We start from the raw sequence: 17,127 nt of genomic DNA on the forward strand, positions 1-17,127 counted from the left end.
ATATGCACAATATAAGCTTATCTTCATGTGTTTTGTTTCAGTGAATACCTACATACCTTAATTTATATAATATAGAAACAAGTGTTTAATATATACTTGCATATTTGTGTATATTCGTGTGTATATGTAAAGTTCATTGAAAGTAGAATTAAATTTGACTTATTTAGCCTAGCAGTGAAGATACTAGTTAAGATGAGCACATGTCATATCAGAGTAGATGAGTTCAATGCCTGGCTCCAGTGACTGATGTCAGGTTTCTGGTAATGCAGGCCACAGGCGGCAGTGATAATGGCTCAATAAATGGGTTCCTTCCCATCCATCTAGGAGGTATGGATTGAGTTCCCAGCTCTAGGATTCAGCCCATCCCAGGTCTTACCACTGAGAGCATTTGGAGGAGTAAATCAGTAGATAAGGAGTTTCTCTTTATTCCATGTGAAAAATAAATTAATTGAAAAATAAAAGATACATTTATTATGGTACAACAAAATTTTAAATCCTTGCAAAGGAGTTCTTCAAAAGGTCATTGAAATGCAATTATGAAAAAAACTGTGTGCACATTACAAAGTTGTTTGCACCAAAATAAAGTTAACCTTTAATTCCCTTTTTCCATGAACATTTTTCATATTCTCAATATAAAATCTATTCATTGGCTTTGACAGACTTATTTTCTTATATGATTTTCTTCATGGCTAACATTTTTAGAAACCTTATAGTTAAGACTGCTTAGATGGCAAATAATGTTTGAACTGGTATAATCTATAATAACATAAAGCAATAAGTTGCTAAGCAACAGTCTTTTGCTTCCAAAATATTTGTCCACAATAAATACAGTTACGTCCTTTTCAAAATGCACGCTGAAAAATTAATTTACATTCCAAGGTACACAGGTTGGTTCATCTATTGGGGAAAAAAAACATGTCCCCAAATATATCCACATCCTAATCCCTGGAGTTTCTGACTACATTAGGGCACACAGCAAAGGAAAGTCAACATCACAGATAGAAAACTGTGAATCCAGTGAATGTGAGGTGAGAAATTATTTTAGATGATCAGGATAAGCCCATGGTAATCACAAGAAGAAAATCAGTATCACTGTCAGAGGCAGTGTAGGAAAAGAACTCAAATTTCCAATCAGGCTTTCAAAGTGGAAATTGGCCATGAGCCAAGTCATGTGGGTGGCCTCTGGAATGGGGGTGGGGGCAAAGTAACATATTCCTCCCTGCAGCCTCTGGAAGGAATGTCGTCTTGCCGCCATCTTGATTTATCCCCATGAGACCAATTCAGATTTCTCACCTCCAGAATGGTAAGAGAACAAATTTATGTTGCTATGTCACTAAAGCTGTGACTTGAACAGAAAGCTAAAACAATTTCTTAACCAACTTTTCCAATGTATATAAAGTGATGTTATTCATGAGTATGCATGTTATTTGAGTTTCAAAAACTAAGATTTTTTCACAATTTCTTGTTACAAGGAGTTTCCAAATGATTAATAAAAAAGTATATCATGAAAAAACTGTGCATGGCTTTCTAGAAAAATATTCTGATGTAATAAGACCTAGTGAGAAGGACTTGATTCTTCTTCTAAGAGTTGAGAGGGAAGAAATGCCCATCTTGATCTCAAGCTAGCTGGCTTCATTATTATGATTGAAAGGGAGGGAAATGCTCAAATATTCCTGAGAGTGTCCTTGATTGAATAAGTCACAGGTTGGTTCATCTGTCAGGCTACGTTTCCAGAGAATCAAGGATCTTATTACCAAGGATCTGTTCAGCAAGAGCCATTGCCAGCAATCAAATACCAAGACAGTTTCTGACAGTGGTAATTAATAATACGAATTCGTTTATTGGACTGTAAAATTGTCAGAGTACATGTTCCTTACTGCAAAGGCATCTTTTAAATGAACACACACAAGAGTGTCATTAAATTTCCTACAATATGTCATGATTTGTGGCAAAAGGATTTCACAATTCCAAAAAAATAAATTTAGCTTGTATCGTCCAGTGTACAAAGCAAATAAGACATGGGGATAAGTACAAAGAAATGTTGTGTTCTTTTTCACAAAGTTTCATCTCCTATCTTGCCAAAGAGCTGAGAATATGCCTAGCAAGAGGGATAGTTTATTTTACACAATAAAGCAATCTTCTCATTAGAAATTAACATCTCCTTCTTCTCTCACTAGCAATTCTGTCTTTACACAATCAGTGATCTTTCAGACTCAGAAGAATGTGAGACTAGCCATCATTAGCGCACATACTCAAAAGTATTCACTGAGCAATCACAGCAGTAAATAGCAATATACATCCCAGGAAAAGGGTGAGTGTTGGATTGGGGAGTGAGTCCAGCAAACTCATTTCCAGATGTTTGTGCCTCCAGGAAATTGTTTTTGTAGTTATCCAAAACACAGTACTGCCTGCCACCTTGCCTTCCTCCCCTGCCCTGTTCTCTTCTCATTAAGCATAATTTTACTCAATAACAGAGACTAATAAAGCAGACCTTTTCATGAACTCTGAATTGGTATTTTCTCGGTAGCCAGTTACCATAACAATTGCACAGTCATAGTGAAAAATTGTAGAGTGGCTAGAAAAGGTAATTATTTCTTTTTTAGTATTACTATAGTGGGACAATTAAGGGGAATGCAGACCCATAACTTTGGCAGATTTAGTATAGATTCCTGTGGAAGGTCACTTTGCTTTATCTTATCTAGAAATTCATTAGGTATATCATAATCTACTATGGCACAGGTAATAAGAGTTGAATAGAAAGAAATTATTTCATTAATAGGTTTTTAAACAGATTTTTAAAAAACATACTGTTGTGTGATAAAATAACTTGTTCAATCCTGCAAAATAGTGGGCATGAATGTAATCTATGGATACTGTACCATAAGAAATTATTTCATTAATAGGTTTTTAAACAGGTTTTTAAAAAACATACTGTTGTGTGATAAAATAGCTTGTTCAATCCTGCAAAATAGTGAGCATGAATGTAATCTATGGATACTGTATAATAATTCAGATGTTTTTATCTATCTATATAGTCAAAAAATATTAGTTTCCTATTTTCTACAAAGAGTATATTACAAGATGCCTAGTAGATGCTGATTTCCATGAATATTACTGAATCATACACATACTAGGTTTTCTGCTATACAGATACAATGATGATAAAATTCACTGTATAAATTAGGCACAATAGAATATTACCATCAAAAACTAATAATAAAATAGAATAATATAACAATATGTTGCAATAAAATTTCTAGCATCACTACTCTTACAAGTTGTATCCATTATTTATGGAAAATAAAGGTTACTTGAACACATGCACTGCCATAAGGCCAAAGTTGATCTAATAACCAACATGGCTAACAGGTGACTGATGAGTGGGTAGAATGTACAGTGCAGATACTTTGGACAAAGGGATGATACAGATCCCAGGAGGAATATAAAGGGACAGTGCAAGATTACACTGCATTGTTCGGACTGCTGCACAATTTAAAATTTCAAAAGTGTTTTTACTGAAATTTCCAATTTAGTGTTTTAGATCAAGTTTGACTATGTATATCCAAAACTGCATAATACAAAATTATAGAAAAGGGAGAATTTTCACACACTTAGTCCTATAGAAGAAGCAATAGAGGTTCAGAGAGTTTATACAACTTTTAATATGTCACCTGGCCTGAGAACAGATGCCTCAGAATCAAAACTTGGGGATTTGAGGTAGTGGATATGTTAATTTGCTGGATTAACTCATTTCACATTGTATGTATCTGAGTATTACTGCATCATTTTATACCTCATAAATATATACAACTATAATTTTTCAATATTCATTAAAATTTTTTAAAAGAAATAAATAAGCAAACAACAGAAAATAGTAAATGAGTTAAGATACTTATTCAGGATCCACAAGAATAATCTCTGTTACTTTAAAAGATCCGTTCAACCAACCCATACGGCATGTAATTGATAATACACAGTTAATGATTAATTGTGCTACCTGGTTGCTTGCAGATTCTGATTTCCTAATATTTGGTCAGCTTCCTTATTTAAAAAAAATCCCTTTCTGTTTAGTTTAGTAATATGTGGAAAAACCACTTTTTAATTCATTTTCTCAGCTCTTTCCACCTGCTGGAGGTGTAGGTTTTAGGAACTTATGTTGAATATTGGGCTTGATTCTCATTATCACCTGCTAATTATCCTCTGTGAAGAATCTGTAAGCTGATAATGACACATTGTAAAACATCGATCCAAGAAGCTTTTTCTGGCTAACAGAGGTAACAGGGTTTATGTCTTTGTCTTCAGTAACTGCCTTGTCACACAAAAAGCTGGGAGTGGGAGGGTGGTTTAGAACTAGCTCATCCTATAAAACTACAATTGTCTCCTTATTCCTGTGTATACACATGATTTTTTTCATTTTTTTTCACCTATAGGATAATAAAGGGAAAAAAATTACCTTCATATGGAATTACTAAAATGCAAAGTAATTAGCCTTAGCCTAGGAAAATGTTGTGCTATTTAATTATCCAAAGATCATGAAACTCTCTCTATATAGTATTCACATCTGTCACATGCTGCATACATTTCTAATTTTATATATTATATATATATAAAAGAAGGTAGCACCAGATTGTACCAAAAAAAAAAAAAAAAAAACACAATTCTACTGAAGCATATCCACATCTGTTGTTTTTGACTTTGAACATAATAGCAATTAAAGACTGTTGCACTCCACTCCTACAATTACAGGACAGAAGGGACCAATATTGTCGTGCAGCAGGTTTAGCAGTTGCATGCAATGCTAACATCCCATAATACAGTGCTTTTCATGTTCTGTCTGCTCTGCTTCTTATTCACCTTTCTACTAATGTGCCTGGGAAAGCAGCAGATGATGCTTCACTGCCACTCACGTGAGAAACCCAGATGGAGTTACAGATGGAGTTACAGGCTCCTTGTTTTGGCCTGGCCCAGCCCCTGCCATTGTGGACACCTGGGAAATGAATTAGGGGATAGAAGACTGTTTCTCTTTGTGTCTCTTCCTTTCTATGTGTCACTCTGTCTTACAAATAAATAAAATAAACATAAAAAAGAGAGGATATTTTTAAAAGATTATAAAACAGGAAAAGAGATGGCGCCAAGGCTCAATAGGCTAATCCTCCACCTGCAGCCCAGGCACCCGGGTTCTAGTCCTGGTTGGGGTGCCGGATTCTGTCCCGGTTGCCCCTCTTCCTGTCCAGCTCTCTGCTGTGGCCCAGGAGGGCAGTGGAGGATGGCCCAAGTGCTTGGGCCCTGCACCCCATGGGAGACCAGGAGAAGCACCTGGTTCCTGGCTCTAGATCAGCGCGGTGCGCCAGCCGCAGCGGCCATTGCGGGGTGAACTAACAGAAAAGGAAGACCTTTCTCTCTGTCTCTCTCTCTCACTGTCCACTCTGCCTGTCAAAAAAAAAAAAAAAAAAAAAAAAAAAGGAAAGAGAAGAGACTTGTATATAATTTTTTTCTCAACTTTTATTTAATACATATAAATTTCCAAAGTACAACTTTTCCCCCCATAAGCTTTTCCCCCCATAAGCTCCCTCCCCCCCACAACCATCCCATCTCCTACTCCCTCTCCCATCCCATTCTTCATCATGATTCATTTTCAATTATCTTTATATACAGAAGATCAACTTAGTATATACTAAGTAAGTAAAGATTTCAACAGTTAGCACCCACACAGACATTCAAAGTATGAAGTACTATTTGAAGACTATTTTATCATAAATTCTCATAGTTTTAATTCCAAATTTAACAATAAGACTATACCTAAAACTAGATTGACAGAGTTTAGTATAGTGAAAATGCTATAGAAATGTATTAGAAAACTAATAAACAAAAATTATGGTATTGATTTTTCCAAACCTGTTTATCATATTTTCATCATGAATTATCAATTACCAAGCACACAGCTATCTCAGTAAAAACTGTACATGGAAAAACAGAAATAAACCAAAAAATGAATTGCTAAAACTCATATTTTCTATTTTCTCAAATTCTTAATTTTCTGAAGAAAATGGAAATGTTGGAATAAGAGGCAATTTTCATTCAGAGAAAGTACAAGTATTTTATGAATTTAAAAAAATAGGAAAAAGAAATACTTCCTCTTTCCCAGTTAAGGGTTGCGAATCACTGGATACTAGCACACTCCTGCCATCATATGGATAAGTGTGTTTATGGAAAGATTAGTCATACTGAAGTTAAGTTTCCCAACCTGGGGAAATTTTTACAAGATAGAAATGTCTAAGACTTTAAATAAACTCAAGAAGTGTCTATATTGGATTTTATAAATTCCCCCAGGAGTTTGTAGACTTGTGTTCTGTGGAAAATCCATGAATTCTGTATCGTTTTGCTTTTTGCTTTTCTCTGTAGGTATGGCTCTCTCTTTTATGAAAATTATTTTATTCAAATCCCATTCAAAACTTATACTAAATTCCCTTATTATTTTCCACCCAGGAATCAGTTTCAGCCAGTCAGTACTTCTCCCCAACTTCTATCATCCGTGACCATTCCTAATAGTTTCATACACCTAAGGATATCAAACTCAACACAATCTAAAATGATCTAGGCCAGTGTGTTTTAATTCTTCTCATATTTTGAGAAGTAGCTTAAATACTGCTTAATTGGCCCATCACCCAAAGTTTCTGTCAAAAGGTTTGAGGTTATTCTTGAGAATATGCACTCTCTTAAGAAGTTCACAAGGGATTCTAATGATACAAATACTGGAGCACAAATAGAATCTACTGCTTTAAAATATTAGTATTTTTCCTAAGAGAGGAAAAACACAGCTTTGACCAATCATTCTATTAACTAAGTTTCATATTCCTTAAGGCATCATATTTAATTGAAAATGGTATGGATGCCTAACAGAGTAAAACAAGAAATTTACAATGAAATTTACTAAATTAAATTCTCATCAACAAAACCATGAGCCTTGATATGGCCTTTTCATCCATACATTGAGTGGAATCAATCATATTCTGTGGTAATCTTCTTTTTCCAGATATTTTAAAAGTGTGAAAAAGACAATGCCAATAGCATCATTTCTAATATTTTTACCAATAAGTCCTTGAAAACTGACTTCCCTTACTAGGAATAGAAAGTCTTAATACTTCAAAATAAATAAGTTTATACTTTGAACATCTCCAGTATTTAAGACAGTGACCTAAGCATTGGTGTCATATCAGAAATGTATTTTTAAAGTTTGCAGGGCCAGCATTGTCACAGAGTAAGTTAAGCTGCCTCCTGCAATGGTGGCATCCTGTATGCATGCCAGTTCCAGTTCTACCTGTTCAGTTCTGACCCAGTTCCCTGCTAATGTGACAGGGAAAGTAGCAGAAGATGATCTGAGTACTTGGACCCATGACACTCATATAGGAGGCCCAGAGGACGCTCCAGGCTCCTGGCTTTGGCCATTTGGACAGTGAACTAGTAGATGTAGGATCTCTCTCTCTCCCTCTCTCTCTCTCCCTCCCTCCCTCCCCCTTTCTTCCCTTTCTCCCATCCCTTCTCCCCTCCCTAACTATTCCTTTCAAAAATAAATAAATACATCTTTAAAAAAAATGATAAAAGTATACATATTATTATGTCAGGATAGGTTTCAATGCATTAATAGACTTGGAGTTCTGGAAATGAAATCAATTTAGATATTAGTCAGTTTGAGAAACCTGAGTTAGAGTTTGGCCTTGTTGGCCATGTCTTGCTGATCTTAGGGCAACATTTACCCTCTTCACACTTTATATTTTAATGATACTTTCATCTCGATCAAAGAGAATATATGTGTGAGTGAATGAACATTTATCAAAACAAGTGCCTCCTGGTAGGCATTTCATAGAACAAGGTAATAATGAACAGAATAGAATAAAATGTTTCTTCTAAATTTTGGTTTGAAAAATTAGGATCATGGCTCCCTTGCATCTCAGCCATATCAGTGATATTTTTTTCTTTTAAATCTTTGGAAATTCAAGATTCTAGAAATTTTCTTATCTACAAGAAGAAACAAGGTATGTTGGATGTAGCATTTGTACCCTCACTTCAATTCAAAGGACTTGTTGCTTCATTTGTCAGTACCTTCAAGAATCATCTCAACTGAAAAATCCTTCTTCCTTATGATTACCCTTCTTCCTGGAGGAATTTTGTGTCCAAAGAGTAGAACACTCAAAAGAGTAAAGATTGGAAATTTCAACCCCATGCTAAAAAAGAAATTCTGAAGTGTCTTAAGCTTTGGAGATCTTCATGCTGGCATGAAGATCTCTCCTGCAATTCTGCTTTCTTGCTTTGTCAAATTCTGCTTCATTCTCTTTCCTTGCACAGGCATTGACCCACAGGAAACTATCTATAACTATCCATAGAGATCTTCCATCCAATAGTTCACTCCACAAGTGGCCACAACACCTGGGTATGGCACATGTTGATACCAGAAGCCAGAAATTCCATCATGGTCTTCTACATGAGTGGCATGGACCAGAGTATTTGGATCATCTCCTCCTCCCTTCCATGTGCATTAGTTGGAAGGTAGATGAGAAGCAGGGCAACCTGGACTCAAACCAGCTCTCTGATATGGGATGCTGCCAGTGTAAGCATAAACTTAACCCAGTACACCACAACACAGGATCATGTTGACAAACTTGCCGTTTGCATATGTTTTTATAAATTTTGCCACTGTACCAATGGGCAATTGCAATCTTCTTCATTTATTCATTAAATGAACCAATAAATGTTGTTTCAAAAGTACAATATCCCAGCTTTATTTTATTATTTGTCTAACAGCATAGAGAAAAGAAACATAGCTTCCTGTCTTCATTGAATTTTTGTTTTCATGGCAGAAAATGAAAAATGCCTAAATAAAGAAAATGATTTTGGAAAGAAATGGATAAAGGTAGTGCTAAAATATGTCAGATATGTATTCAGAGTAAAAGAACCATTCACTGGCCGGCGCCGCGGCTCACTAAGCTAATCCTCCGCCTTACGGCGCTGGCACACCGGGTTCTAGTCCCGGTCGGGGCGCCAGATTCTGTCCCGGTTGCCCCTCTTCCAGGCCAGCTCTCTGCTGTGGCCAGGGAGTGCAGTAGAGGATGGCCCGAGTGCTTGGGCCCTGCACCCCATGGGAGACCAGGATAAGTACCTGGCTCCTGCCATCGGATTAGTGCGGTGCACTGGCGGCAGCGCTGGCTGCGGCGGCCATTGGAGGGTGAACCAATGGCAAAGGAAGACCTTTCTCTCTCTCACTATCCACTCTGCCTGTCAAAAAAAAAAAAAAAAAAAAAAAAAAAAAAACCTTCACTGGCCACCTGACCAATTACATGGTGTACATCTTTATTCTGTGATCAAGTCTGATATCTTTAGTCTTATATTGAGCATGCTCTTCCTTTTACAGGGGGAAGGGAATGAGCTGTCCCAATGGCCTGGGTTTTCCTCTTTTTTCACTTAACCCTTTCTATGGGAGGTTAATCAAAACCGCCACAGGGAAGTAATGCTTACTTTAACGATCAGGTTATATTCTCAAAAAAATTTGTGGCCATATAACATTCCTCCTGACTATAGTTTACATTTGTTTGAATATTTATTTATTGCTTATTTTCTTCATGAGACTGCAGGCTACAAGAATGAAAGAGAAGTTTTATCTATTTTTGCTTAACTTCTTATTTCTCATACCTAGGACAGTGCATGGAATATAATAGGAACTTAACTTATTCTGTGCTATACATTGTGTCCAATGCTTGGGATGCATCAAACAGGGAAACAAAACTGAATGTCAAAGCTCAATCAACTCACAGTATAGCATGAATGATCAGTATATCAAGTTCAGCACAACTTAGATGTTCTGTTAGTGTTATAGTTTTAATATCGAATATATTTATGTGCATAATAAATTCTGAGTTATTAGGCATTTTTCAGGGTCCTTAAGCACATATTTGTATGCTCTGCTCTAAGCATTATTATATGATATAGTTACTCAAGTCATTAATTTTTAAAATATGTATGTGGCAATGATATCAGTTGAATAATATAATAATTACACTATAAAGTTTATGCTTATATTTTTGGCTCATTTGTTATTTATTTCATTAGGAAAGGTATTTTAAATAGCAGTGATTCACACAATTAAAGACGTGTAAACTTTACCCTTCAAATTGTAAGTGCCATTGTTATTGAGAGAAAGCATAAATAAGTTATTCCTCTATTTTTCAATTGGACATGAAAAAGTATCTTGTCTTCCAGCTGCAAAAAATAAAATAAATCCCAAAGCTTTCCAGCTTCATATATATGCAGAAAGGATAAAATACAGAGGCTACCAAATGCAGACATTAAGAAACCAATCCTACTATAATTTATCCTGCTTCCTTTCAATTGTGTAGCAACTAAATATCACAAAGATCATGTCTTAGAGATGATATATTTAAATTATTCAAGACAATGTTTTTCCAGCTCATATAAAAGTTTAATTCATTTTTCACTAAACACACACATGCACACACATACACACACACGCTTATTATTTCTAATATCTCTCAGGATTTTTATTTTTCATGGAAACCCTCAGAATTTATCTCTGTATCACTATGACAGTTAATTGTCTTTCTGCAAGTTACTAACAAAAAAAAATCAAGGGAGTTTACAGAATGCATGATTTACTATTGGTATGTAGCATAAAAAAAAACAAGAAATTCATTTTTAATGAAACATATAAATACTCATGAAGATACAGACTACTGGCATAATAGAGCTAGAAAGCATTGAATATTAGAGTAGTAAGTTTCCTACAGAGAAATCTGCTGAGAGTATTGACTAATTGACTTAACCAGGTTTATCAGCTATTCAATGGAAAAACAGCTTATATACCTAATATATATATATTTATTTGTTTATATACCTAAAATAAATATCTCTAAATGTATTAATTTTATGCAATTTTATTAATATTATGGTACACCACAACACTTATTTAATTATATTACAAATATTCTTGAAGCATTTGGGAAAATCTTTTATATTCTTCATGTAAAATGGAATAAACATGAGATAGATTAACAAATCTTTGGGACAGTATAAAACACTATTTTACACTTATTCTAAGAGGAAGTTTACATTCTGTTTTATCTTCTCTCAGCTAGTAGCAAATGCACAGAGAATTCATGTGAAGCACCACTTCTAAAATCATGTGAACTTTTGATGTCTGCATCAGGCAAAAAGTCCATTTACAATTTCCAGGATAAATTAATACAGAAATCCTGAAATCCTAAAAATGCAATTTATAATAAACTATTTCCTTTCTTTTTACCCAAAGACTTATTCTATATTGTCCCATCAGTGCCATCATTTCAAATAGCAAAATCTTTACATTATTTTGAATCTTAAAAATTAGAACACATATTTTAAACAAATACTTTTAAAGTCTTTTGATTAGTTTCTTGGAATTTATGGGGATTGATATCTTCAGACCTACAAGGTGGCATAGTGTCTTAAGCATTTATCCATCAAGAAGTGTTCATTCCAAAGCCTGTTATCCTCTCCACTGACCTGAGAAAACTGTTTACAGTACTGAATTCAAGAATGCAGGTGGATTAATAGATTAGGTTTTCTTTCTTTGAAATGCAGTTGAAGATCTATTTTCTAGGCATGTATCATTTTGACATCATTAACATCTTTAGATTTTCTCTTGACAGTATAATCACTTGAAAATTTAAGTTATTTTATAATTCTACTTCGGAATAGTTTTAAATTTACAAAACAAAAGTGTGAAGTAGTGATACAAAGAATTCCAACAGAGTCCTCATTCCCCTTTACCCTATTATTAATATCAATTATTAGTATATTTGTCACAACTAATGAACCACACCCAGTTTCCCCTATTTTTTTAATCCAAATTCCTTCTATCCCTCCCATTCACCCAAGTGTTGTGTGTCAAGATTGAAGGTTTCTTGTTTTGTTTTGAGTTTTGAATTTTTTCTTGCTTTTTTGCTTCCATGTGTGAAATACATGTATTATTTGTCTTTCTGTGTCTATTTCACTCAATATGATATCTGGTAATTCCATCCATTTTGCTACAACTGACAGGATTACATTTTCTGATGCCTCAATAGTATTCTATTATGTGCATATGTACACAAGAAAATTCATCTGGACTTACTATAAATATCTGATGAAAGGAAGAGTTAATAAAATGTGAGAAAGAGTGGATTTCTTTATTTATAAATGGTGAACAAATGTCAAGCATCTCATAGAAACAGATTTAGGAGCATGGTGATACTTCCCACCCTATCCTCCTGCCTACACTCCCACTCTCCCAACTCCTTCCTTTCTTATTTTTTCTTTTAATTTTACAAAGAGATACTTTCAGTATATTTTATAAGCATAAGATTAACCCTCCACTAAGTAAAGAATTCAACAAAAAATAAGAAAAAAAGACACTGAGTAAAGACAAGGGCTATAAATGATAATTGACTCTCAAAAATGTCAATTTCACTAATATACATTATTTTGTATTCTATTAGTTACCACAGATCATGGGAAACATATCCTATTTGTCTGTTGGGGGATGGCTTATTTCTCTAAGTATGATGTTTCCATTTGCATCCATTTTGATGCAAAAGATAGAATTTCATTCTTTTTTATGGTACATATATACCACATTTTCTTTAGTTGGTCTATGGTTGATGGACATCTCAGTTTATTCCATAGCTTAGCTATTGTGAAGTGATCTGTGATAAACATGGGGGACAGATAACACTTTCATATGCTGATTTCATTTTGTTTGGGTAAACTCCCAGGAGTCAGATGGCTGTGTCATAGGGTCGATTTATTTTCAGCTTTCTGAGGAATCCCCATATGGTCTTCCACAATGGCTGTAATAGTTTGCATTTCTACCAACAATAGATCAGGGAGCATTTTCCCTCATACCCTCACCAGAATTTACTGTTTTTATTTATGCATGAGAGCCATTCATATTTGGTGAGGTAAAACCTCATGGTGGTTTTGATTTGCATTTCCATGATGTCTAGTAATCCTTTGCATTTTTTCATGAATCTGTTGGCCATTTGAATTTCAACTTTTGAAAAAGGCCCATTAAACTCCTTTGTCCATTCTTAACTGGTTGTTTGTTATGTTGTTGTTAAGTCTCTTGAGCTGCTCAAAGATCTTTTATCAGGGGGCCAGCACTGTGGCACAGCGGGTTAACACCCTGGCCTGAAGCGCTGGCATCCCCTTTGAGCACTGGTTCTAGTCCTAGCTGTTCCTCTTCCAATCCAGCTCTCTGCTATGGCCTGGGAAAGCAGTGGAAGATGTCCCAAGTCCTTGGGCCCCTGCACCCACGTGGGAGACCTGGAAGAAGCTCTTTGCTCCTGGCTTCGGATTGGCGCAGCTCCGGCAGTTGCAGCCATCTGGGGAGTGGAAGACCTCCCTCTCTTCTCTCTCTCTGCCTCTCCTCTCTCTGTGTGACTCTGACTTTCAAATAAATAAATCTTTAAAAAAAAAAAGATCCTTTATCAGTTGAATAATTTGCAAATATTTTCTACCATTCTGTCAGTTGCCTCTTTACTATAAGTTTCCTTTGCTGTGAAGTTTCTTAGCTCGCAGTAATCCCATTTGTCTGTTTTTGCTTTGATTACCTGTACTTCTGTGATCTTTTCCAAGAGCTCTTTGTATATGCCAGTGTCCTGTAAAGTTTCTCAATTGTTCTCCTATAGTAATTTGATTGTATCAGGTCATAGATTTAGACCCTTGATTCATATTGAGTTGATTTTTGTATAAAGTATGAGGTAGCCAATTTTTCTCATACTTCTGCATTCTGAGATCCAATTTTCTCAGTACCATTTGTTGAAGAGATTGTACTTTCTCTAGGAATTATTTTGGCTCCTTTCAAAGATTAGTTGGTTATAGATGTGTGGATTGATTCTGGGGATGCTATTCTGTTTCCCTTTTCTACATGTCTATTGTTTTGCAAGCACCAGTCTGTTTCAATTATAACTGCTCTGTGCTATGTCTTGATATCTGGTATGATGATGCATGCAGCTTTGTTCCATGCAGGTGCAAAGGCCCAAGGACTTGGGCCATCTTCCACTGCTTTCCCAGGCCACAGCGGAGAGCTGGATTAGAAGAGGAGCAGCCAGGACTAGAATCGGTGCCTATATGGGATGCCAGCACCACAGGCGGAGGATTAACCTCTGCGCCATGGCGCTGGCCCCTGTTGTTGTAATTTTAATAGAATTTCTACCTTCACATTCTTTCCTAAAGACTATCTTTCCATGTGTCTTTGTGTACCACATCTTTAAACATCATTTATAAGGCTGGAGGGTGGAGTTTCTTGATCTCTTTATATATTCTAATTAATCCTTTATCAGTTGAATAGTTTGCAAATAATTTCTCCCCTTTTGTTGGTTGCCTCTTCACTTTTCTAAGTGTTTCATTTGCAGTACAAAAACTTCTCCTGTGAAACAATGTCATTTATCAATTTTGGCTTTGATTGCTTTGCATGTTTCTGTTTTCCTGTGTGCAGCACATACTTAAGCATCTTCTGCAAGGCTGTATAGGTGGTGACAAATTCTTTCAATTTCTGTTTGTTATGGAAGGTTTTTATTTCACTTTCATTCATAAATGAGAATTGTGTAGGGTACAATATTCCGGGTTGATAGTTTTTTTTTTTTCTCTTAAAACTTGAAATGTGTCCCGCCACTCTCCTAGTCTTTAGGGTTTCTGATGAGAAGTCAGATGTGAGTCTAATTGGAAATTCTCTGAAAGTAATCTGGTGTTTCTCTACTACACATTTTAGGATCTTTTTTATGTTTTACTGTGAAGAGTTTGACTACAATGTGTTGTGATCAATATCTTTTCTGGTATGTCTATTAGGAGTTCTATGTGCTTCCTGTACTTGGATGTCCCTTTCTTTCTCCAAAAGATGATTGATTGGATTCACATGGAACAGGTAGGGAGCTTACTGCTCAAGTCTGGCAGAAGATAGTTTAAAAAAGTGGAGAGAGGGGGCCCAGCACCATGGCTCACGTGGCTAATCCTCTGCCTGCGGCGCCAGCATCACATATGAGCACCTGGTTCTAGTCCTGGTTGCTCCTCTTCCAGTCCAGCTCTCTGCTGTGGCCCGGGAGGGCAGTGGAGGATGGCCCAAGTGCTTGGGTTCCTGCACCCGCATGGGAGACCAGGAGGAAGCACCTGGCTCCTGGCTTCGGATTGGCACAGCGTGCTGGCACTGGCAGCCATTTGGGAGGTAAACCAACGGAAGGAAGACCTTTCTCTCTATCTCTCTCTCTTTCATTGTCTGTAACTCTACCTGTCAAATGAATAAATCTTTAAAAAAAAAAGTGGAGAGAGTGCAGTCTCACGGAAGAGTTATGGAAAAATTGGCACAGGAAATTCCACATAAATTAGAGAGACACTGTAGGCCTATGTGGAGGTGTGGACATGCACAACTCAGGACCCTAGAAGCAGAGAATTTCAGCTCCAGTCCTGGAATCAGGTGAGACCAATCTACAGCAGCTCAAGCTATTGCTGATAAGGCTGTGGGAAGAGTCTGAGGGGAATATTCTTGGAGCCCTGTGGGGGATATTGACCTGCCAAACTAGAGGAGAAAAGAAGAGGTGGACATGTTTCTCTTCCCTGATCACCTTGAATCAGCATCCTGTAACAAGCCAATAGAGGGTGGGCACCATTTTGGATATATGTAATAGCTGTGCCAGCTCGTGTCTGTGAAACCAGCAACCAGCTGAGCAGAGATGCATTAGTCTGGCAGGGAGAACTGACTGGGGGCTTGGTGCTTGTTACTGTGGGAGGCTTGTGTGCTGGGACTGTGAAAACAGCAAGGCTGCATGGGAGAGTTCAGGGTGTGGCTGGGACTTTGGTTAGCCACTGTGGGAGCCACATGCTCAGAGCTGCCTGATTCCCTGGTGATTGCTGTGGAATCTGTGCTTACACCAAGAACTGCACAGATCCTTTGGTTCTTGTGGCAACATGGATGAATATTATACCCACTGAGACTAGCATCCAGGGAGTGGTCTCTTTTCAGGAGAAGAGGTGAGCTGAGACTGCATCAACAGAGCAGAACAGACCTCTCCTCTCATAAAAAAAAAAAAAATATTTACCACACCTTACCTGGGTGTCACCTTTGACACTCCCTTCACCCTGGAGCACTCAACAGAGCTCCCTGGCCACACCCACCACACACCTCTAGGTATTCACTGAAAAAGACACTCCACTAATCCACAAAGGCATAGTCTAAAGACAAATGCCACCACATGAGAAAAAAAAAAAAGAAAAAGCCAATGAGTATCTCAAAAAATGCCAAAGAATAAAGAAACAAGAATAAGGAAGACAACATGATGCTCCCAAAGAACACAACACTTCAATAATAGAATGTGAAGATAAAGAGATTATAGAAATGCCAGCAGTGGAATGCAAAAAATTGTTTGTGGGATTACTTAGAAGTAATCAAAAACAAATGCATGAACTAATGATGTCCATACATGACATGAGAAAAAATTTCTCCCACAAAATTGAAATCTTAAAGAAAAATCAATATCAAATCTTAGAAATGAAGAATTCAATAGAATAAATAAAAAATGCAGTGGAAAAACTTAACTTAATCCATGAAGCAAAAGAAAGAATATCTGACTTAGGAGTCAAATCACAGGAAATGATACAGTCAGAAAAAAAAAAAAAGAAGAAATTAGAAAACTAAAAAACATTGTCGGAAATCTTCATGATACTATCAAATGATCCAACATATGGGTCCTAGGAATTCCTGAAAGTGTGGAAAGAGAGAAAAGGTTAAAAGGCCTTTTTAGTGAAATAATAACAAAGATTTGTCATCTAGCTCAGACATTCGTTCTTCTGCCTCACCAAGTCTGTGCTTTCCATTGCATTTTTATTTGACATACTGAATTCTTCATTTCTAATATTTCAGTTTGATTTCTCATCAAAATAAAAATCTCATGGGAAATTTTTCATTCATTTCATCCATGGATTTTTTTCAAATCATGAATTTGCTTCTCATTGCTTCTAGCAATCCTATGATCATTCTTTTGAATTCTATTTCAGGACAGCGCCGCGGCTCACTAGGCTAATCCTCCGCCTTGCGGTGCCGGCACACTG

At 36.4% G+C, this 17,127-nt stretch overlaps 1 long non-coding RNA gene and 1 pseudogene across 1 annotated transcript in view; both read left to right on the forward strand.

The window, feature by feature from the left end:
* LOC138844223 (uncharacterized) overlaps positions 1-17,127 on the forward strand; it is a 108,698-nt gene that overhangs the window by 17,905 nt on the left and 73,666 nt on the right. The window lies entirely within an intron of this gene.
* Positions 3,359-17,127, forward strand: part of LOC100353008 (tumor susceptibility gene 101 protein pseudogene) — a 47,121-nt pseudogene continuing 33,352 nt past the window's right edge.

The sequence above is a fragment of the Oryctolagus cuniculus genome, chromosome 11, assembly GCF_964237555.1.
Source record: "Oryctolagus cuniculus chromosome 11, mOryCun1.1, whole genome shotgun sequence".
Taxonomy (NCBI): Eukaryota; Metazoa; Chordata; class Mammalia; order Lagomorpha; family Leporidae; genus Oryctolagus; species Oryctolagus cuniculus.